This window comes from Mauremys mutica, unplaced genomic scaffold (assembly GCF_020497125.1).
Source record: "Mauremys mutica isolate MM-2020 ecotype Southern unplaced genomic scaffold, ASM2049712v1 001076F_np12_obj, whole genome shotgun sequence".
NCBI classification, from domain to species: domain Eukaryota; kingdom Metazoa; phylum Chordata; order Testudines; family Geoemydidae; genus Mauremys; species Mauremys mutica.
The window spans coordinates 1-23,137 of record NW_025423112.1 but is presented as its reverse complement, the minus strand read 5'-3'; the positions used below and the strand labels follow the sequence as shown (position 1 = coordinate 23,137).

General features: G+C 52.9%; 2 non-coding genes across 2 annotated transcripts; both read right to left on the bottom strand.

Annotated features, from left to right (window-relative positions):
- Positions 1-632: 632 nt before the first annotated feature.
- TRNAA-UGC lies at positions 633-704 on the bottom strand. The gene has a single exon. It is a non-coding gene; the product is annotated as a tRNA-Ala (tRNA).
- A 14,484-nt stretch (positions 705-15,188) lies between these two features.
- Positions 15,189-15,260, bottom strand: TRNAC-GCA. The gene has a single exon. It is a non-coding gene; the product is annotated as a tRNA-Cys (tRNA).
- Positions 15,261-23,137: the final 7,877 nt, after the last annotated feature.

Here is a 23,137-nt window from a genome sequence, read left to right as displayed (position 1 = left end):
TTTGCAGGGGCAGGTATAAGTATGCAGGCAAGAAGCAGGCTAGAGATAAGGAGGTTAGTTCAATCAGGGAGGATGAGACCCTCTTCTAGCAGTTGAGGTGTGATCACCAAGGGAGGAGAAACTGCTTTTGTAGTTGGCTAGCCAGGCACAGAATTCCCACTCCATTCATCTGACGAAGTGGGGATTCACCCACGAAAGCTCATGCGCCAATACGTCTGTTAGGCTAGAAGGTGCCACGGGACTCTGTCGCCTTTTACAGATCCAGACTAACATGGCCACTCCTCTGATACTCAAAAAGACAGTGTCCCCTGCTGGGAGTAAATCACTGACCCCTCTCCTCCCTGAGCACTGACTGCCCTCTGTTTCCTTGCCTCTCAGTCTGTGCAGTTGGGACCTTTCCCTCCAGTGCTGGAGGATTCGCCCTTCTCATCTACCATTGTCCCAAGCAGCACAGCAGGTGGGAATCTTAAACGTACCAAGGTGACTTAGGAGCAGAACCCCTCCCCCCACCCCGACCTTCCATGCAATTGTCACTTGCCCCTCACTGAGCAGGACTGAAACTCCTGCAGGGAGACTGGTGGGCCACATCCCCTCTGGGCATGAGCAAAGGAGCAGGGTGAAAAAAAGGATCATGGAGATGCTGGGGATTGAACCCAGGGCCTTATAGATGCAAAGCATGTGCTCAACCACTGAGCTACATCCCCTAGCAGGTTGTGTTTACTATGGGTTACACTCAGAGCCCTCCTGTTTCCAGAGCATCCAGTGACCTATAAGCTTCACAAGAAGCCCATTCCCCTCTCTGAGGACCAACCTGCTCTCCTGGAGGTGACTTGTTCATAGGGGTCACTTTTCAGCAGGGCCAGATTCTATGTGTGGGGCAGAGAGAGTGGCTGCCCTGGTCTCAGGGTGCAGAGATACACTCAGCCATCTCCCCTGCATTGGGTTGGGGGTGCTACAATCCCCTGCTGCAAGGTCATGGTGGGGGATGCTGTGAGGCCCTGGTGGCAGCAGTGGTGTGGGAAGCGCAAGGTATTTCTAGGATCTGCTATTTCCACCTGCCTGTGAAGTCCAGCTTTCCCCAGCACATTCACTGCGGTGCAATTGGATCACTGTTTCCATGGCTGAACAGCAAAGAATGGCTCCCAGTTTCCCTTCTATTGCCAGCAGGATTAGCCTGTGTCAGTGCTTAATGAGGTGGATCTTGTTGTAGATTGTTATTCATTCCCCACCTTGACAATTCACACAGTCCTTTTCCCAGGCAGATTCCCAGCACCTCAGTGATCCCGGTAGCAGGGTTGGGTCCTGAGATTTTCAGGGTTCTTTTCCCCTCCACCTGGAGTGAACTCAGCTTTTTCCCCATCCCAGACAATCCATGAAATAACAACAGGGGCATAAAGAAAGAGGGGAGGGAACATCTCACGGCCAGGGCTGGATGTGCCCAGAGCCCCCTGCTTGTCCATTGTTTCCATGGAATTTGGCCTCCTGCTTTGCACAAGGGACAGAGAAAGATCTTGCTGTTCCTGTGTCTGTGCAAAGAAAATTGTGCTTCTGTATGAAAGAGAGGCGGGAAATGGCCCCATGATGGGGCAATAGCCTCAGGATTAAGAACAAAGGACAATGATGGGAAGGTTCACAATTGACTCAGTAGTTGCATACAAAGGTTCAGGTTTGGCAGTGACACTGGGAAATTCTGGCTCCTTCTCAGGCTCAGGGTGGCCACCCCGGTCTAGATGTAGAAGTTACAACATTTAAACTTGAAAGAGGGGCCAATTTCCCCATCATTTCACACCTTTACACCCAAACACGATGACTTTCTGAATGAACCCTCCTCGTTCAGCCAGAAGATCTTGGGGTGGATGTAGGAGTCACTGGGTAAAATTCTCTGGACTCTGTTCTGAATCAGGTCAGAGCAGAGGTACCTAGTCATCTAGTCTGGCTGTAAAATCTATAGATCAACACCATTAATATGAAATTAATCCTCAGAAACGGCTGTTCCCCAGCCAGACCCCAGCAAAGGGCTCTCCAGGGAAAGGGCTGTTGAGGAAGGAAAGAAGAAAGATGTCCTTCTCCCTCTGGAGGAACTGGGCTCTGTGCTTTGGACAGAAAGGAGGGGAAGGAAATGGCCACACGATGGCAGCAGAACCTAAGAAATTAAACACAATAGGCTTATGTCCACACTGCAATGTAACACCCAGGGCTGCCCCATACCAGCTCAGGCTCCCGGGGCTTGGGCTGTGGGGTGGTAAATTTGCAGTGTAGCCATCTCGGCTCAGGCTCAGTACCGGGCTCTGAGACCCCACAAGGCTGGGAGGGAGTGTAGCAAGTAAAAAAGGTAGAACGGCAGTGGAGTATTACCCTGGTCTCAATGGCATTTCTCCATCGGTCTGTCTGCTTTGGGGCAGGGACAATAACACGTCCTGCTGCATTCGTCATTTCAAAGGGCGGTTTAGGATTTTCATTCTCACACATGGTGCACGAAGCAGGACTCAACCCTCCGTGCAAACTAAACGAGCTGCCCACAGATTCTGGCAGCCACAATGAGGCATTTGGTGTGAGAGCTCAGATCTGCCCCTGTCCCAGAGGGTCGGGGTCATCTGTGAGGGGACTGGACCACTGACCTTCCAGCTCCTAACTCCCAAACTTTCAGTAACTCTATCATCAGTGCCTGTGAGTGTAATTTAAACCATCAAAAGAGTCATAGTGGGCTAGACCATACTCAGGACTTCGGGTCTGGAAAAGATCTGGCACAATCCATAGACCAGGTTGTTATATAAAATGCACATAGATTTTAACCCTTCACATACAGTAATGGCAAAGTTCTTGGTTCAGGCTTGTAGCAGTGATGGAATAAACTGCAGGTTCAAATCAAGTCTCTGGAGTACATCCACAGCTGGGATGGGTCATTCAGTCCTTTGTCTAGAGCTTCAGTTTGTAGCAAAGTCTCTCCAGAGGTATGAAGCAGGGTTGAAGACAAGTTGGAGACGAGGCATCAGCCTTTTATAGTCTCTTGCCATGTGGTCTTTGCTTTCATTGTCCCAAGGACACTCTATCCAGCATGTGGCATAGAAAAACCTTAGGGTTCGTCCATAGGCAGGTCTCTGCAGACCTTGCTGAGTCACAAGGTGTATCTGCTTTCTCTCAGTGGGTCGATTGTAGAGCTGATGGTCCTTAATGGGCCATCAAGCAGGCTAGGCAGAACTGACACCAACTTGTCTGGGGTGTTCCCTGGAAGCAGAGCACAAGTTTGAAATATGGACAGAACAGAGCCAATATTCATAATGTCAACTACAAAAATGATACACATCTAGAGATGGCATCATTATAATCAGCCAATCAGAACCCCTCCATAGATCCCTTGCACGACAACCTTTCTACAATATTGGCTGCAAATATAGAACAGTGGTCGCAACGGTGATCTATACAGTTACAGATTATGTCAATAACGTCACAGGAGGTGACACGGCATCAGTGAGACTGATACTGGAATAGCCTCCAGTTTTGGTGTCCTCATTTGAAAAAGATGTTGTGAAATTGGAGCTGGGGCAGCAAAGAGCCACCAAAGGTTCTGAGGGCCGGAGAAAAATGCCTTCTAGGGAGCTATTGAAAGAGCTCAACCTGTTTAGCTGATCAAAAGAAGATTGAAAGGTGACTTCATTGAAGTGTCTTAATGGAGAGAAAAGATTGGGTATTAAAGGGCTCTTGAATCTAGCAGAGAAAAGCATAACAAGACCCAATGGCTGGAAGGTGAAAAGAGACAAAGGGTATGGCTACACTTGAGAGTTGCAGTGCTGGGAGTTACAGCGCTGGTCGTACAGCTGTGTAGGGAAAGCACTGGTGTGTGGCCACACTCACAGCTACCAGCGCTGCAGTGTGGCCACATTTGCAGCATTTGCAGCGCTGTTGGGAGTGATGCATTATGGGCAGCTATCCCAGCGTTCAAGTGGCAGGAACGTGCTTTTCAAAAGAGGGGGGTGGGGTGGAGTGTGACAGGGACCGGGGGAGAGAGAGAGAGAGTGGATTTTTGGAGCCGACACTATGTATCAGCTCCCTGCCTTGCAAAATCAGAAAATTTTCCCGATCCCTTACTCTTAACTGCAAACAGCCTGCAGACTAGATAAGCAGCTGCTCCAACGGACTCCCTTTCTCCGCCCCGCCCCCGCTATTTCTATCCTCAAGCAAACACTCATCCCCCTGCCTGCCTCATTCACAGCAAGGTAGTGGATTATCTCATTTGATTTGTTCACAGATTGATCACAGCAAACAGGAGCTGTTTGTTTTTTAGATAAGCAGCTCCTGGAGCCCCGAGTTCACAACAAAACAAAGAGAGGCAGCATAACAAAACAAAGAGAGTAATTTAGTTAAAAGCATACTGGGATATCTCTTAATACCCTGGAGGCCAATAACAGCGCTGCTGTGTGGCCATACTTTATGAGCAGCACTGTAGCACCAGCGCTGCAATCGTTATACCCCAAGCAGACCCAGGTGTACGGCCAGCGCTGCAGCCAGGGAGTTGCAGCACTGGATGTGCCCTGCAGGTGTGGACAGTTACTAATTGCAGCGCTGGAAAGCCTCCACCAGCGCTGCAACTCTCAAGTGTAGCCATACCCAAATTCGTATTACAACTAAGGCACATATATTCAACAGCGAGGATGATTCACCACAGGAACAAGCTACCAAGGAAAGTGGTGGATTCTCCATCTCCTGATGTCATTTAATGAAGACTAGATGCCTTTCTGGAATGTATCAGAGGGGGAGCCATGTTAGTCTGGATCTGTAAAAGCAGCAAAGAATCCTGTGCCACCTTATAGACTAACAGATGTTTTGCAGCATGAGCTTTCGTGGGTGAATACCCACTTCTTCGGATGCAAGTAGTGGAAATTTCCAGGGGCAGGTATATATATGCAAGCAAGAAGCAAGCTGGCGATAACGAGGTTAGTTCAATCAGGGAGGATGAGGCCCTGTTCTAGCAGTAGAGGTGTGAAAACCAAGGGAGGAGAAACTGGTTCCGTAGTTGGCAAGCCATTCACAGTCTTTGTTTAATCCTAAACTGATGGTGTCAAATTTGCAGATGAACGGAAGCTCAGCAGTTTCTCTTTGAAGTCTGGTCCTGAAGTTTTTTTGCTGTAGGATGGCCACCTTAAGATCTGTTATTGTGTGGCCAGGGAGGTTGAATTCTGGAATGTGTTTGCCCCAAAAGTAGCTCTTGTGTCCTACAGGAGGCCTGTGATATGCAGGGGGTCAGATTAGATGCTCTAATGGTCTCTTCTGGCCATAAAGTCGACTAATTTCTGAAAAACTGAGTGCAGCACTGGGAGCAGCGTCTGATGATTCCCTGTCTAGCCAGCTTGCTGCCTAGAACGAACGCTCCTTGAGTGGGGTGATCCACAGGGAGTAGCTCAAATCTGCAAAGTGCCTGGCCAGGGGCAGGACATTAGCCCAGCAAGGGAGGGGTGTGGCAGTGACATCACAAAGGCCTTTGGCAGGACCTCAGCCTATTGGTCCAAGGTGGTGGGGAGGTGGTGACCTCACAGAGAGATGCTGACATCAGCCAGGCAGGACAGGGGCGAGGGGCCAGGGAAACCTCAGAGACCCCTGTGGCTTTGCTGCAGCAAGTCTCCTTCTCCAGGTCTCTCTTTGAGGACTGAGGGAGTATTCGGGTTCACGGACGTGAGCGCCAGGAGGAACCTCTTTTGAGTTTTCTCCTTCCCTCTTAGTGATTTTACTAGAAAACAGCCGTCCCTGTTTAGAAGGTAAGAGCCTCCTCGAGGTTTGAAACCTGTTCAGTCTGATCCATCTGGTGAGAGTTGAATTCTAGGCATGGAAAACAGGAGCTTAAGGAGGCAGAATTTTATTCCACACCTGGGATTTTGTCCCTTAGAATCACTGGGGACATTAGGGTTTGTCCTTTTTGTTTTACCTTTTCCTCCCTCCTTTCTCTTTATCTCTTGCTTCTTTTGTCCTTTCTCCTGTTCTCCTCCCAACACCAGAAGGGGTGTGTGTGTGTGTGTGTGTGGCAGGGGAGTGCTCTGCAGCTCCCACTGTGGGAGGTCCACCCAAAACTGGGGGGCTGAAATAGTGCTCGGGCAGTGATTCCCCACCAGTGACCTGGGCCATCCTTTGGGCTCTCTGGTGAGAACCCTCAGTCTCCCGTCCTCAGTCTCTACCCTGATTGGCTGAGCAGGGGGTTATTGACAGGGAGGAGACTCAGGTCCTTGTTCTCTTTTAAGACCAAGGAAATAAGTCAGAACCAGTTCTGTGTTTGATGAATTTTGCTGCTTCTCTGCATTAATGGTCTCTGAGCAGTTCATGATTCTCTCTGACATTGCAGTTCTCCTCAAATACTTGTATGATAATTCCTGTGCACTGTTGTTGGTCTGGAGTTCATCTGAGAGCACTTTATTCAGGTCATTCAATGTCTGAAATTCAAGATCCGATGGTTAGTTTGAAAATCAGGGCTCTTGGGTCCTATTCCCAACTCTGCCACTGACTGGCCGTGTGACCTAAGACAAGTCAATTCTCCTTTCTCAGCCTTAGCTTCTCCCTCTTTCAAGTAGGGATAATAATGATCTGCTCCTATCTAGCTCAACACACTCACTCTTCCCCAACACACTCACTGTCTCTCCCCACACACACACAGTCTTTTCCCTGCCACGCACACCGCAGTTGAAAAGCAGCTGGCAATCTAGTAAGATGCCCATGGAACGGTGGGATAGAGAAACCTGCATCATGTGATGCTGTACCAGCCCGTGAGGCATTGCAAACCCTTCCCAAAACACCCTGCAGCCAGTTGCAAAGTGGGATAGTTACCCACAGTGCACTGCTCTCTCTTGCCATCCAAGAACTGCTAGCATGGATGTGCTCTGGTGACACAAGGGGCATAGGGAGGACATTCAATAGCTGTTTAGTTAAAACACTTTAACTAAAGCAGCAATGCCAGGGAGTTGGTGGCTCCTTTCTTTCCTCACCCTGGAGTAAACTCAGCTTTTTATTCCATTCTTGATGCTTCATGGAATAACAACAGACGACCGAAGAAAGACATGGACAGGGTGGGTCTCAGGGGAGGGGCAGAGAGGTTCGAGCGGTGGGCAGGGCAGGTCTCGGAGGTGGGGGCAGTGGGCAGGGCAGGTCTCAGGGGAGGGGCACAGAGGTGTGGGTAGTGGGCAGGGTGGGTTGCAGGGACATGTCAGAGCGGTGGCGGCTGGTGGGCAGACCATGTGGTAGGGGGTGGAGAGGCACGAGCAGGAGGCAGGAAGGCCTTGGGGGAGGAGAGGAGCGAGCGAAAGGTGGATCAGCCGTCCTCAGCCAAAGAGGAAGAGCGGGGGTGGGAAGTGGCCAAACAGGAGCAAGGGGGGAGCACAGGTGGGGCCTCAGAGAGAGGAGAAGGCTGGGGGGGGCAGTGCCATGGTCTGGGCACCAATGGGCCCCCCACTTCTAGGGAGCTTCCAGCGCTCACACCCAGCCTCCCCAAATGCAAGAGCCATGGGCCACCTATTCTCTTCATCTTCACTAACCAAGCCCCTCCCCAAGCTATGTTGATGGGAGAAGCCCTCCTGTTGACACAGCGCTATCTGCACCGGGGTTAGGCTGATATAACTGCATTGCTTAGGGAGGTAAATTTTTTACACCCCTGAGTAATGTAGTTACACCGATCTAATTTTGTAGTGTAGACCTGTCCAAAGAACCTTGGGAGTAAAACTTCCCCTGCTCCTCTGCTTTACTGAATCCAAACACCAGCAAAGCTTGTCAGGCCCAGATGGAGGTTGGCAGAGAGTCAGGTGTGTGCAGACATGATCCCTTCAGCAGCTGTAGGCACCATGGCTTAGCTGGCTAAAACCACTGTTTTGTATACAGGAGATCCTGGGTTCAAGTTCCAGTGGTACCTTACTGAGTTGCTTTTGGGGCATCTGATATTGGCTACTGTCAGAAGACAAGATTCAGAGCTAGATGGACCTTCGGTCTAGCCTAGTGGGGTTTTTCTTATGGTTTAAATTACACTCACAGGCACTGAGGATAGAGTTACTGAAAGTTTGGGAGTTAGGACCTGATAGGTCAGTGGTCCAGTCCCCTCACAGACGACCCCGTCCCTCTGGGACAGGGGCAGGTCTGAGCTCTCACACCAAATGCTCATTGTGGCTGCCAGAATCTGTGGGCAGCTCCTTTCGTTTATGCCGAGGGTTGAGTCCTGTTTTGTGCACCGTGTCTGAGAATCAAAATCCTAAACCACCCTTTGAAATAACAAAAGCAGCGGGACGTGTTTCTGTCCCTGCCCCAGAGCAGACAGACCAATGGAGAAATGCCATGAGTCCAGGGTAATACTCCCCTGCGGTTTTACCATTTCCACTTGCTAAACTCCCTCCCAACCTTCTGGGCTCCTGGAGCAGGGGACTGAGCCTGAGCCGAGACACGGACACTGCAACTTTACAGCCCAAGCCGCATGACCCTGATTAATGTGACACGGGCCAGTCATGGGTGTTTCATTGCACTGGAGACGTAGCCTAATGTTATGTCTGCACTGCGATTAACACACCCAGGGCACCTGTCGCAAAGCCCGGGTCAGCTGACTCAGGGTTATGGGGCTTGAGCTGCAAGACTATAAAATTACAGGGCAGACAGATGGGCTTGAGCCCAACCTCTGAGACCCCACGAGGGGTGAGGGTTTCCGAACCCAGGCTTCAGTGTGAACAGAAATATCTGCACCACAGTTTTTAGCCTCTCAGCTTTAGCTTCGTGAGCCCATGTCAGATGGTCCAGGCCAGCCCTGCTGCCATCTTTATCCCAGGAGAGATGGACTCTAAGGGTACGTCTCCATTGCAATGTCAGCCCAGGGGTGGCTCGCTGTGCTCAAAGCAGCAGCCTGGAAGCCCCATATTCACCACTCTCCTATAATGATGATACGGTTTGTACAAAGTCTGCCTGGTGAGGTGTCATTTCAAAAGTCTTGGTCTGTTGAACATTACTATTGTGTTGGATTGTGTGTGTAGCATTGGCTAGGAAGTTTTGCTCTGTGTGTGTTACTGAGATGAGGTTGGGAAATGCCCACCACCAGCCTTTCAGGTGTGACAATGGAGGAGCCAGACCCGCTGCTGGCCCATTAAAGGGATCCACACTGCCAAGGACTATCCCAGGAACCGTGTACAATGCAGACTTCTCCGAGATAGCACAGCGACAATGGACACTGCTTGACTCACATCCTAGCAAAGGTACTTCCTAGCCAGTTGGAAGAAACTATGAAACGGGGGGTAGAGACATCATGAGTTGGCCTCTCTCCCCCACAACTCAACAGCTGGAAATACACCTGGATGACAAAACTGATTCAGAAATCAGAAGATAATAATAGTACATTCAAACCAAAGTCCCCAAACAGACTAGTAGTGGTTTTTCAGCAGAAATTTTTCAGTTTGGGGAATTTTGTTTTCTCAGTCAGACTTTGCCAAGGGAAGCAGGGAGAAAATGGTTGAGTTGGCTCCTTCAGAACAGCTTGGCCTAGACACTAGCTCTGGTTCACTGTTGTGGCCTTGCTCAGGTTGGGGGTATTTTAATTATTTGGGGAGGTCCCAGGGTGTTTGGGGGAGATTATGAGGCTGTTCCCTTTTGAGATAAAGAAATGCAGGACTAGTGAATTTTTTTAGAAATCTGGGATTTAGACATTTTATTTGAAGCAAGGGGGGGGAGGTAGCTGAGATTCTGAGAAGGTTTTTGTTTGCAAGAAGCAACGTTGTTTGATCTGTCATTGTACCAAGGGGGGAGATGGTTGTCTATAAAGGAGAGTGAAGACTAAATGCATCCCATGACGATGGGATTTGAACCCTGCGTGCAGAGAACAATGGATTAGCAGCATCACCTTAACCACTCACCCACCTCATCTGAGTTACTGAAATAGGGACAGGAGGAGAAATCTAAGGCCGGCAGAGATAGGGCCACTAAGGAGTTTTTAAATACTAAGCATAAGCAGGGGCTGAATGAGCTCCCCCTCACATCTAGTGAGGAGCTGGGGGAAGACTTCAGGAACAGGCCGTGTTTGCATAGACACCCCTACTCTGCCTAGCTATGCAGCATGATGGGGCCGCTTCCCCAAAATGACCAGTTTGGGATGGTGGTGGGTTGCAAATCACTTTAGCATTGAGTGCAATGAAATGTTATTCTCCTCCCTGTACGAGTGAAGGGCAGCAGAACGTACCTAGGCCGTCCTGACGGAGGGGTGGGTGGGTGAGGAATCGCTTTCATTGGACTGCAGAGAAGTGATTGAGGACGTCACCCTAACCCAGTGGTCCCCAAACATTTCACACTGCGCCCTCGTATCCATGGCTGTGGCCCCTCGGAAGCCGCGGTCGAGAACCGGGGCTGGGAGTGGGGCCATTGCTTGCTGGGGAGAGGGGTGCGGACAGGGGTAAGGGGGTCGAGGCCGGGCTGGGAGCCAGGGGCCCAGGCTGAGGGTGGGGTTGGGGAAGAGCTGGGACAGAGTGGGGCTGAGTGGGGCTCCCTCCCTGCCCTCCATGGGGGCTGGCTCAGGCCCTGAGGTGCCCCCATCAATCTTCCTCTGTGTCCCCCTAGGAGTCACGCCCCACATTTTGGGGACCACTGACCCCTACTCGCTAAGCAGGGGCTAGTGATGCCAAAGCCCAGGGAAAGGGAGAACAAGTGCGGGGGCCCCAGCACCGGAACCATGACCCCCCCACTTCTGTGTGTGGCTCCGCCCCCTTCCACACCTTCCACCCACGGCCCCACCCACTGTCACCTCTGTTCCACCCCTTCCCCCACTGGCCCCACCCTGTCACTCCTTTACCCTGGCCCCGCTGCGGCCCCGAGACCAGAGAAGCTCTGTGCCCCTGCTGCAGCCCCCAGGCCGTAGCAGGGAGTGGGAGCTCCTCCAGCCCTGGGGCTGACATGGGGGAGACTTTCCCAGGGGGGCCCAATTTGGCCAGGGCCCCTAGTCATGGGCCCCACTGCCCCCTTGGCGACGCAAGGTTTGGGGAGGCTGAGCCCCCCCGAGCCTCCATTACGAGCCGCCCAGGCTACCTCTGCTCAGTGTGTGGCCAGTCTCCCTGTGTCTCTGCTGTTCGTGCTGGGGAGCCCGGCTGGCCTTAGGGGTGGGGCCCCCGGCAGCCGCCCAGGGCTCCAGGGGGTCAAAGGGCACCGTGTGGCCGTGCAAAGGTGCTCACTGCTCTCCCCTGCCCCAATGCTCCTCCGTGGCCCCACAGAGGCTGGGGGGAGCGAGGAGCAACACGATGTGCTCCCTGCGTCCTGGTCACTTTCCCCACTTGGGCTGGGCTGTGAGGGGAGCATCAGAAGCTGCTGCTCTCTGCCCTCCCCTGACGCAGCCCGGCTGAGGAAAGTGACCTGGATGCAGGGAGCTCGGATGACGTCCCTTCTCGCCCCCCTGCCCCTGCTAGGGAAGGCTGCTGTGTGGTGTCTCCATGGCTGCACTTTCATTGATGCAGGTTTCTCTCTCCCGTTGTTCCATGGGCATCCTACTAGATTGCCAGCTGCTTTTCAACTTCAGTGTGGAGACTGTGTGTGTGTGTGTGTGTGTGTGTGTGTGTGTGTAGAGACAGTGTGTGTGTTGGGGAAGAGTGAGTGTGTTGAGCTAGGTAGGAGCAGATCATTATTATCCCTACTTGAAAGAGGGAGAAGCTACATGTGAGAAAGAAGAATTGACTTGTCTGAGGTCACACGGCCAGTCAGTGGCAGAGTTGGGAATAGGACCCAAGAGCCCTGATTTTCAAACTAACCATCGGATCTTGAATTTCAGACATTGAATTACCTGAATAAAGTGCTCTCACATGAGCTCCAGACCAACAACAGTGCACAGGAATTATTCAGCAAGTATTTGAGGAGAACTGCAATGTTAGAGAGAATCATGAACTGCTCAGAGACCATTAATGCAGAGAAGCAGCAAAATCCATCAAACACAGAACTGGTTCTGACTTATTTCCTTGGTCTTAAAAGGGACCAACAAGGACCTGAGTCTCCTCCCTGTCAATAACCCCCTGCTCAGCCAATCAGGGTAGAGACTGAGGACGGGAGGCTGAGGGTTCTCACCAGACAGCCCAAAGGATGGCCCAGGTCACTGATGGGGATCACTGCCCGAGCAGTATTTCAGCCCCACATTTTTGTGTGGACCTCCCACAGTGGGAGCTGCAGAGCACTCCCCCGCAACACACACACACACACACACACACACACACACACACACCCTCCTGGTGCTGGGAGGAGAACAGGAGAAAGGACAAAAGAAGCAAGAGATAAAGAGAAAGGAAGGAGGGATGGAGGAAAAGGTAAAACAAAAAGGACAAACCCCAATGTCCCCAGTGATTCTAAGGGACAAAATCCCAGGTGTGGAATAAAATTCTGCCTCATTAAGCTCATGTTTTCCATGCCTAGAATTCAACTGTCACCAGATGGATCAGACTGAACAGGTTTCAAACCTCCAGGAGGCTCTTACCTTCTAAACAGGGACGGCTGTTTTCTAGTAAAATCACTATGAGGGAAGGAGAAAACTCGAAAGAGGTTCCTCCTGGCGCTCATGTCCGTGAACCCGAATAGTCTCTCAGTCCTCAAAGAGAGACCTGGAGAAGGAGACTTGCTGAAGCAAAGCCACAGGGGTCTCTGAGGTTTCCCTGGCCCCTCGCCCCAGTCCTGCCTGGCTGATGTCAGCATCTCTCTGTGAGGTCACCACCTCCCCACCACCTTTGACCAATAGTCTGAGGTCCTGCAAAAGGCCTTTGTGATGTCACTGCCACACCCCTCCCTTGCTGGGCTAATGTCCTGCCCCTGGCCAGGCACTTTGGAGGTTTGAGCTACTCCCTATGGATCACCCCACTCAAGCAGCGTTCGTTCTAGGCAGCAAGCCGGCTAGACAGGGAAACATCAGACGCTGCTCCCAATCCTACACTCAGTTTTTCAGAAATTATGGCCAGAAGAGACCATTAGAGCATCTAATCATAGAATCATAGAATATCAGGGTTGGAAGGGACTTCAGGAGGTCAATTACTCCAATCTACTGCTCAAAGCAGGACCAATTCCCAACTAAATCATCCCAGCCAGGGCTTTGTCAAGCCTGACCTTAAAAACCTCTAAGGAAGGAGATTCCACCACCTCCCTAGGTAACCCATTGCAGTACTTCACCACTCTCTGAATGAAAAAGTTTTTCCTAATATCCAACCTAAACCTCCCCCACTGCAACTTGAGACCATTACTCCTTGTTCTGTCATCAGGTACCACTGAGAACAGTCTAGATCCATCCTCTTTGGAACCCTCCTTCAGGCAGTTGAAAGCAGCTATCAAATCCCCCCTCAGTCTTCTCTTCTGCAGACTAAACAAGCCCAGTTCCCTCAGCCTCTCCTCATAAGTCATGTGCTTCAACCCCCTAATCATTTTTTGTTGCCCTCTGCTGGACTCTTTCCAATTTTTCCACATCCTTCTTGTAGTGTGGGGCCCAAAACTGGACACAGTATCCAGATGAGGCTTCACCAATGTCTAATAGAGGGGAATGATCACATCCCTCGATCTGCCGGCAATGCCCCTAATTATACAGCCCAAAATGCCGTTAGCCTTCTTGGCAACAAGGGCACACTGTTGACTCATAGCCAGCTTCTCGTCTACTGTAACCTCTTGGTCCTTTTCTGCAGAACTGCTTCCTAGCCATTCGGTCCCTAGTCTGTAGCAGTGAATGGGATTCTTCCGTCCTAAGTGCAGGACTCTGCATTTGTCCTTGTTGAACCTCATCAGGTTTCTTTTGGCCCAGTCCTCTAATTTGTCTAGGTCCCTCTGTATCCTATCCCTACCCTCCAGCGTATCTATCACTCCTCCCAGTTTAGTGTCATCTGCAAACTTGCTGAGGGTGCAGTCCACACCATCCTCCAGATCGTTAATGAAGATATTGAACAAAACCGGCCCCAGGACCGACCCTTGGGGCACTCCACTTGAAATTGGCTGCCAGCTAGACATGGAGGCGTTGATCACTACCCATTGAGCCCGACGATCTACCCAGGTTTCTATCCACCTTATAGTCCCAGTCATCCCAGACCCAGTCCATTCATCCAGCCCATACTCCTTTAACTTGCTGGCAAGAATACTGTGGGAGACTGTATCAAAAGCTTTACTAAAGTCAAGGGATAACACATCCACTGCTTTCCCCTCATCCACAGAGCCAGTTATCTCCTCATAGAAGGCAATTAGGTTAGTCAGGCATGACTTGTCCTTGGTGAATCCATGCTGACTGTTCCTGATTACTTTCCTCTCCTCTAAGTGCTTCAGAATTGATTCCTTGAGGACCTGCTCCATGATTTTTCCAGGGACTGAGGTGAGGTTGACTGACCTGTAGTTCCCCGGATCCTCCTTCTTCCCTTTTTTAAAGATGGGCACTACAGTAGCCTTTTTCCAGTCATCCAGGACCTCCCCCGATCGCCATGAGTTTTCAAAGATAATGGCCAATGGCTCTGCAATCACATCTGCCAACTCCTTTAGCACCCTCGGATGCAGCGCATCCGGCCCCATGGACTTGTGCTCGTCCAGTTTTTCTAAACAGTCCTGAACCACTTCTTTCTCCACAGAGGGCTGGTCACCTTCTCCCCATGCTGTGCTGCCCAGTGCAGCAGTCTGGGAGCTGACCTTGTTTTTGAAGACAGAGGCAAAAAAAAGCATTGAGTACATTAGCTTTTTCCACATCCTCTGTCCACTAAGTTACCTCCCTCATTCAGTAAGGGGCCCACACTTTCCTTGACTTTCTTCATGATGCCAACATACCTGAAGAAACCCTTCTTGTTACTCTTAACATCTCTTGCTAGATGCAACTTCAAGTGTTATTTGGCCTTCCTGATTTCACTCCTGCATGCCTGAGCAATATTTTTATACTCCTCCCTGGTCATTTGTCCAATCTTCCACTTCTTGTAAGCTTCTTTTTTGTGTTTAAGATCAGCAAGGATTTCACTGTTAAGCCAAGCTTGTCGCCTGCCATATTTACTATTCTTTCTACACATCGGGATGTTTTTTTCCTGCAACCTCAATAAGGATTCTTTAATCCTTTAGAGGATTGGAACTGATTTCAGTGGAGGAACATGTTTGCTAGGTTTTTATGCATTTGCACAGGAAAACATTGAGTGTTTTTATTCATTTCGGGGATCCCTATTCATTGGAACTCCTGAACATAATGGAAATGCTATTATTTTTGTTGAAGAAAGAGGTTTGTAAGGGGGCACTTGGATTTGAACCAAGGACCACTTGAAGTGCAATCAAACACTCTACCAGTGAGCTATACCCCCATGACTGCTGTATAGGTAAGTCAGAGATCTTAAAGATTTTGAAGGACAGGCCCTGCCTCAGCGATCTCCTGTTCTGTTCCCAGACCACAGTGCTTTTAAAAATGGGGTTTGATTAAACTTATAGATCCATGTAAACACCACAGCTTGCACACCCACCCACATAGCTTCCACCAGTGACATAGCTACCACCTCTCGGGGAGATGGATTAACTACACAGATGGGACAGCTCTCTCCCCTCCGCTTAGAGCATCTTCATTATTTATGAATAGGTGGGAAATAACCTCCTGAATGGACAGTAACCAATTTATCAAATATTGCTGGGTCTGCATTCAATATGGGTACCTGGTCGTCTTGGCTGGATTAGTAGGAGCATTGCCGGCAGATCGAGGGAAGTGATTATTCCCCTCTATTCGGCACTGGGGAGGCCACGTCTGGAGCATTGCGTCCAGCTTTCGCCCCCCCCCCCCCACTACAGAAACAAATTGGAGAGAGTCGAGGGGAGGGCAACAAAAATGATGAGGGGGCAGGGGACTGACGAGGAGAGGCTGAGGGCAGGGCTGCCCGGGGGGGGCAGGGGGGGCAATTTGCCCCAGGCCCTGCAGGGCCCCCATGAGAATACAGGATTCTAGAGTATTGCAACTATTTTTTATGGAAGGGGCCCCCAAAATTGTTTTGCCCCAGGCCCCCTGAATCCTCTGAGCGGCCCTGCCCACTCCACCCCCTTCCCTCATTCTCCTCTCTCTGAGGCCCCACCTGTGCTCCGCCCTCACTCCCATTGGCCACTTCCCAGCCCCGCTCTTCCACTGTGGCTGAGGCCTGCTGGTCCACCTTCCGCTCGCTCCTCTCCTGCCTGAAGGCCTCCTGGTGCCTCTCCACCCCCTACCCCAAGGCCTCCCTGCTGCCCCCACCTCTCTGCCCCTCCCCTGAGACCCGCCCTGCCCACCGCCCCCACCTCTCTGCCCCTCCCCTGAGACCCGCCCTGCCCACCGCCCCCACCTCTCTGCCCCTCCCCTGAGACCCGCCCTGCCCACCGCCCCCACCTCTCTGCCCCTCCCCTGAGACCCGCCCTGCCCACCGCCCCCACCTCTCTGCCCCTCCCCTGAGACCCACCCTGCCCACCACCCCCACCTCTCTGCCCCCTCCCCTGAGACCCACCCTGCCCACCGCCCCTCTTCTCTGCCCCTCCCCTGAGACCCGCCCTGCCCACCGCCCCCACCTCTCTGCCCCTCCCCTGAGACCCGCCCTGCCCACCGCCCCCACCTCTCGGCCCCTCCCCCGAGACCCCCCCTGCCCACCGCCCCCACCTCTCTGCCCCTCCCCTGAGACCCGCCCTGCCCACCGCCCACCCCTCTGCCCCCCTCCCCTGAGACCCGCCCGCCCACCGCCCCCACCTCTCTGCCCCCCTCCCCTGAGACCCGCCCTGCCCACCCCCCCACCTCTCTGCCCCTCCCCTGAGACCCCCCTGCCTGCTGCCCCCAACTCTCTGCCCCTCCCCTGAGACCCGCCCCGCCCACCGCCCACCTCTCTGCCCCTCCCCTGAGACCCGCCCAGCCCCCCACCCCCACCTCTCTGCCCCTCCCATGAGACCCGCCCTGCCCGCCGCCCCCACCTCTCTCTGCCCTCCCCTGAGACCCGCCCTGCCCACCGCCCCCACCTCTCTGCCCCTCCCCTGAGACCCGCCCTGGCCACTGCCCCCACCTCTCTGCCCCTCCCCTGAGACCCGCCCTGCCCAGGGCCCCCACCTCTCTGCCCCTCCCCTGAGACCCGCCCTGCCCGCCGCCCCCACCTCTCTGCCCCTCCCCTGAGACCTGCCCTGCCCACCGCCCCACCTCTCAGCCCCTCCCCTGAGACCTGCCCCGCCCACTGCCCCCACCTCTCTGCCCTTCCCCTGAGACCTGCCCCGCCCAAAGCCCCCACCTCTCTGCCCCCTCCCCTGAGACCCGCCCTGGCCACTGCCCCCACCTCTCTGCCCCTCCCCTGAGACCCGCCCTGCCCAGGGCCCCCACCTCTCTGCCCCTCCCCTGAGACCCGCCCTGCCCCCCGCCCCCACCTCTCTGCCCCTCCCCTGAGACCCGCTCTGCCCACCGCCCCACCTGTCTGCCCCTCCCCTGAGACCCGCGCTGCCCACCGCCCCCACCTCTCTGCCCCTCCCCTGAGACCCGCCCGGCCCCCCGCCCCCACCTCTCTGCCCCTCCCCTGAGACCCGCCCTGCCCACCGCCCCCACCTCTCTGCCCCTCCCCTGAGACCCGCCCTGCTCACCGCCCCCACCTCTCTGCCCCTCCCCGAGACCAGCCCTGCCCACCGCCCCCACCTCTCTGCCCCTCCCCTGAGACCCCCCCTGCCCACCGCCCCCACCTCTCTGCCCCTCCCCTGAGACCCGCCCTGCCCACCGCCCCCACCTCTCTGCCCCTCCCCTGAGACCCACCCCCCCCCCACCTCTCTGCCCCTCCCCTGAGACCCGCCCTGCCCACCGCCCCCACCTCTCTGCCCCTCCCCTGAGACCCGCCCCGCCCACCGCCCCCACCTCTCTGCCCCTCCCCGCCCACCACCCCCACCTCTCTGCCCCTCCCCTGAGACCCGCCCCACCCCCCCCCCCCCCCTCTCTGCCCCTCACCGCCCACCACCCCCACCTCTCTGCCCCTCCCCTGAGACCCGCCCCGTGCACCGCCCCCACCTCTCTACCCCTCCCCTGAGACCCGCCCTGTCCACCTCTTTCCTCGGTTGTCTGTTGTTATTCCTTGAAACATCAAGGATGGAATTAAAAGCTGAGTTTACTCCAGGGTGAGGAAAGAACGGAGCCACCAACCCCCTAGCAAAGCTCAGTGCCCCAGAGAAAACCTGCCCCCTGCTATTGCAATCACTGATGTGCTGGGGATATGGCAGGAAAGGGACTGTCTGAATGATCAAGGCAGGAAATGGACAACAATCTACAGCAACGTCATTGACCACAAACACACTCTAACCATGCTCCAGCCAGAAGGGAAATGAGCAGGAATTCTTGCTGTTCAGCCATGGACACACTTACACAATGGCACGGCAGTGTGTGTGCTGAGGGAGCTGGTCTGAGGAAACAACTGGAATTGATCACTCAGTGAGAACAGAACTAGAGTGCAGTGAGAGACACATCTCAACCAAGTAGTTGTGGCTGAGTGGTTAAGGGGGTGGACTAGCAATCCAGTGGGGTCTCTCTGCACAGGTTTGAATCCTGCCAACTACGGAGGGAGTTGTGGCTCTTTAGTTTCAAGGGAGCTGGGTCTTGTCTCACTCTCAAGCTGTGTCTACGCTATTGGGTAATGCGGCTTTAAAGTGTTTTAATTAAACAGCTGCTGCATGTCCACACTATGCCCCTTGTGTCACCAGAGCACATCCACGCTAGAATCTTGGATGGCCACAGAGAGCAGTGCACTGTGGGTAGCTGTGCAACTGGCTGCAGGGTGCTTTGGGAAGGGTTTGCAATGCCTCATGGGCCGGTACAGCATCACATGATGCAGGTTTCTCTATCCCACCGTTCCACGGGCATCTTACTAGATTGCCAGCTGCTTTTCAACTGCAGTGTGCGTGGCGGGGTAGAGACTGTGTGTGTGTGGGGAGAGGGAGTGTGTGTGTGGGGAGAGGGAGTGTGTCGCACACTGTCTCTATGTTCAGACAGCTGCTGCAAGCAACCAGGCCTGAGGCAGGGGGAGGGGGCAGCCCCAACATCAGCCCCCGCTTCCCTCACTGGCTCAGCTCAGCACAGCAGCCTCTGTCACACGCACACACACACACACTGCTGCTGCTTAGCTCTGTGTCAGGGGTGCAGGAACAGGGGGTTTAGAGGGCCGTGGCCCCACCACTCTTAACTGGTTGTTAGGACAAATGATGGAGGGGGGAAAGGGGGAGTCTTGGGGGGGGGGGAGAGGCATTCTGTGGGTGTGGCCTCGGGGGGAGAGGTGGTGTGAGTGTGGGTCCTTGGGGAAGGGTTTTCATGGGAGTGCCACAGTTCAGACAATAGTGACCCCCCCCACTGTAAGGAAGCTCCCGCCGCCCCTGCTCTGTGTTGGTAGCGCGGGAGAGAGCAGCGTTCCAGGGCAGTGATTTGCTCCCCGGGGCTCCGCCAGGGGGGCTTGGGAGGCTGCAGGGAGCTCTGGGCCCTTTAAATCACCAGCCTGGGGAAGCCGGGCCGGGCTGGCACAGCGTACCCGCTCTTGCCAGGACCTCATACCAGAATGTACCAGCTTACGTTCACCTCTGGAAGGTCCTCACGTGGATCAATAACTGGTTAAAAGACAGGAAACAAAGGGTAGGAATAAATGGACAGTTTTCAGGATGCAAACAGGTAACTAGTGGTGTCTGTACTGGGACTAGTCAACATCTTCATAAACGATTTGCTAAACAGCGAGGTGACAAAATTTGCGGATGATCCAAAACTACAGAGGATAGTTAAGTCCAAAGCAGACTGGGAGGAGCTAAAAAGAGATTTCACAAAACTGGGTGAAAGGGCAACAAAACGGCAGATGAAATTCAATGTTGATCAATGCAAAGTGATGCACATTGGCAAACATAATCCCAACTCTACATAGAAAACGATGGGATGTAAAATAGCTGTTCCAACTCAAGTGAGAGATCTCGGAGTCACTGTGGATAGTTCTCTGCAAACATCCACTCAATGGGCAGTGGCAGGCAAAAAGCGAACAGAATGTTGGGAATCATTAAGAAAGGGATAGAGAATAAGAGAGAAAATCTTATTGCCACTGTATAAATCCATGGTACGCCCATATCTTGAATACTGCATGCAGATATGGTCGCTCCATCTTAAAAAAGATGTACTGGAATTGGAAACGGTTCAGAAACGGGTATGGCGTGTCTGCCATATGAGGAGAGAATAATAAGACTGGGACATTTCAGCTTGGAGAAAAGCTGACTAAGGGGAAATATGCTAGAGGTCTATAAAATCATGACTGGTGTGGGGAAAGTAAATAAGGAGTGTTACTTATTCCTTCTCATAACACAAGAACTAGGGGTCACCAAATGAAATTAATAGGCAGCCCGTTTAAAACAAACAAAAGGAAGTATTTTTTCACACAACGCACAGTCAACCTGTGGAACTCCTTGCCAGAGGAGGTTGTGAAGGCCAAGACTATAACAGGGTTCCAAAAAAGAGCTAAATCGATTCATGGAGGACATGCTCTGAGCCAGGATGGGCAGGGATGGTGTCCCTAGTCTCTGTTTGCCAGGAGCTGGGAATAGGTGACAGGGGATGGGTCACTTGGTGATTCCCTGTTCTGTTCATTCCCTCTGGGGCACCTGGCTTTGGCCGCTATGGGAAGACAGGATACTGGGCTAGATGGACCCAGTCTGACCCAGTCTGGCCGTTCGTACGTCCTTACGTCCTTATGCTCCTTTCATAAGATGCCTGGGATTCTGCCTCACAATGTGTCCCTGAGGTCTCAGCCAAAATGCCCAGACAGGCAAACACTCTGGGCTCCTGAACCCTCTGCCCCACACCTAGTGCCTATGGTTCATCCCTGACCCTTGCTGCTGCTCTTTGCTATAGACTGTGAGAGGAGCGGAGGCAGCGCAGGAGCCTTCTGGGGACGCAGATCTGAGGCTTTGGGAGAGAGACATTGTCTGAGACATCAGAGCGCTGCAAACCCTGCAGCCACCCCCTCAATCCGGGGCCTGTTCCAGCCCTGAGTCTGGGCTACCGCGATCCCTCCCCCAGAGCAGGACGCCCACAGATTACAGCCTGGAAATAGGCGTGTGACACTAACTCCTGTTCTCCCTGACAGGGCCTCCCCTAAACCAAGTGTCTCTCCCAGGCAAGAAGTGTCCTCGGTTCCCCCCACCCCATATGTTAAAATTTTGAATATCTTATTTTTCATTGCATTTGTAGCTCAGCTCATGATTTTGATGCACAATTTCGATGCATGATTTTCTCTGTCATATAAGATGATAAATTTGCAGGCTAGGTTCTGTAAACCTGTATTTATTCATGCCATATATAAGCAAATAGAACAAATGCATTTTCTTTAAGCATATAGAAACTTTTTAATTTTGACAGTAACTGAAATGTACTAACATCTAGCAATGGAACTGTCACCAGCACAGGGTGGGCCGGTATTAAATAGTGTTACAGTCGGAGACAGCGTTAGGATGTTAACCCCAGGCCTTTAGTTGAAAGGTCGCTTCTCTCGCCTTTCCCCCATGAACTGAAGCGCAGCATTACAGAGATCCAAAGACTGGCCAATGGCATTTCCAAGTGCTAAAATAGCAAGCGATGTCAGTCTCTCATTGGCCATCAAGGATTGAAGATGTGGTTTAATGAGCTGGAGCTTCAAGGTGAGGGTGGCTCTGTCCACTGCCTTCCGTTGCGCTGCTGGGCCCCAAGTCCCTGGTGGCCAATATGTGACGCTGGGAGAAGACAGTGGGGTGGCAAGTGGCGGCAGGACTTTTGCCACCAGGGTCTAGCTGCCCAACTTCCTCCTGGTACTGCTGGCCCCCCGTCGCCTTCAGGAAACCCAGGAACTAAGGCAGGAATAGGGCGAGGAAGCGAGTAAAGCCGAGCAAGGAAGGCAAAAGTGAATCTTGTCTTCATGGGCCGCTCGCAATGACGTCCTTTTTCTGTGCCACAGCTGACAACAACATCCCAGACAGAAAAGCAGGAGGCCAAAAAGAAACCGAGCAGCTGCTGAAGTAGTTCAGTTGGGAGCGTGCTAGACTAACAGGCTCTTCTATCCCCCTGTGTGCACGGGTGGGATGTTTTCTGAAAGTGCAGCAGTGCCTTTAACTGCCACGAGTCCCTCATTTCAGGCTATGCAGCAGGAAAAGGCAGCATGGGCTTCTGCACCAAGTTGGCCCACCTGACCTTTCATTCTTCTCTTGCTCTTTGTCAGGGTGCTGACAGCAGTGGAGAAAGCACCTTGGCGTCAGGCTGGAGAATCTAGAGGAGTGCGGCGTGTTACCTTTTGGAGGCTTGTGTCTTGGCCTCCTCTGCCCTGGGAGGTTGGCCGGTGGAGGCCGGCTCTTCCTGCTGGCCTCCTCTGCGTGACTTGCCAAAGGAGGAAGTGAGGCAGGAATGGGGGAAAAGAGGGAAGTCAAGCTGAGAAAGGCAGGGCAGAAAGTAAGCACATCATTGCGGCTAAATGGGGTTAGTAGAGCGTCACCATTCGTTCTGCAAAGCCGGGGGAGGTGCGGTTGGCTGCTGGGAGGCAGAATCCTGTGCCTGCCTCTTGGCTTCCCAGGGGTGGCTCCTTGCAGCCCAGGAGAAGCGGGGTTCTGGGGGGAAGGAAAAGCAGCAATGGCGAGGCTGAGTGGGCTCCTTTCTGGCCGAGATGGTGGGTCTGGGAGTTGCCTGTAAGCCATAAGTGGACTTGGTGCAGTGAAAACCGCTGCTCCATTCTGGCTGACCTGGGAGAGCCATTAATGACTTGGGAGTGGGGGCAGGGCGCTGGCTGTGAGCAAAGTCTTCTTCTTCTCTCCTGCCATAGGGAGCCCGGCCTTAAGCCTGCCCAGCATGCACTGCAGCTCGAGCATTAAGCCTTCCTGTGGCATAACCGAACTACGGCCTAGTGTAATCAGGTGTAAAGTTTAGATTGTGAATTTATCTTTAATTTCCATGGTAACTTACTTTGATCTTTTATGCCTACCACTTATAATCCTTAAAACTCCATCTTTCCGTAGTTAATAAATCTGTTTTATGAAACTGGTGTATTTTGCTTGAAGTTCTTGGGAAATCTCAGCTCCATTACAAGGCTGGTTCATGTACTATTCACAGTGAGGGAGGGATGGACCCTGCGTAATAAACTCACTATTATGTCCTACAGGAGGCCTGTGATATGCAGGGGGTCAGATTAGATGCTCTAATGGTCTCTTCTGGCCATAAAGTCGACTAATTTCT